Source organism: Papilio polytes, unplaced genomic scaffold, assembly GCF_000836215.1.
Source record: "Papilio polytes unplaced genomic scaffold, Ppol_1.0 DF822067.1, whole genome shotgun sequence".
Lineage (NCBI taxonomy): Eukaryota > Metazoa > Arthropoda > Insecta > Lepidoptera > Papilionidae > Papilio > Papilio polytes.
This window is the reverse complement of record NW_013527137.1, coordinates 6314481-6314867: the sequence shown is the minus strand read 5'-3', so window position 1 is coordinate 6314867 and position 387 is coordinate 6314481. Positions and strand designations below refer to the sequence as shown.

Here is a 387-nt window from a genome sequence, read left to right as displayed (position 1 = left end):
TCTCGTTATTAAAAATGAAATTCGTTGGAGTGAAAACGCAAAGCAATATATCAACAGGGAAAAAGACTTGAACTGTCAGAGTGGAAAATTTATGTTTTTTTATTAAAATTTCAATATTTTACAATAAGTAAGGAATCAGATGCGCGTTGTTTTTACGGCTTATTAATAAACTCATAAAAGTGGTTGCCATTTTTGAATTCAGTATTTCTGAAAAAAAAGAATTCTGGTTTATGTTTTTGTAATAAAGAATCATACTTAATAATAAATCAAAATGTCCATAATTATAAAAAAATGGTACAATTTAAAAAAAAAGTTAGGTTCCACCGAGATTTGAACTCGGATCGCTGGATTCAGAGTCCAGAGTGCTAACCGTTACACCATGGAACC

The 387-nt window shown here is 29.7% G+C and overlaps 1 non-coding gene across 1 annotated transcript; it reads right to left on the bottom strand.

Annotated features, from left to right (window-relative positions):
- Positions 1 to 315: 315 nt before the first annotated feature.
- Trnaq-cug lies at positions 316 to 387 on the bottom strand. The gene has a single exon. It is a non-coding gene; the product is annotated as a tRNA-Gln (tRNA).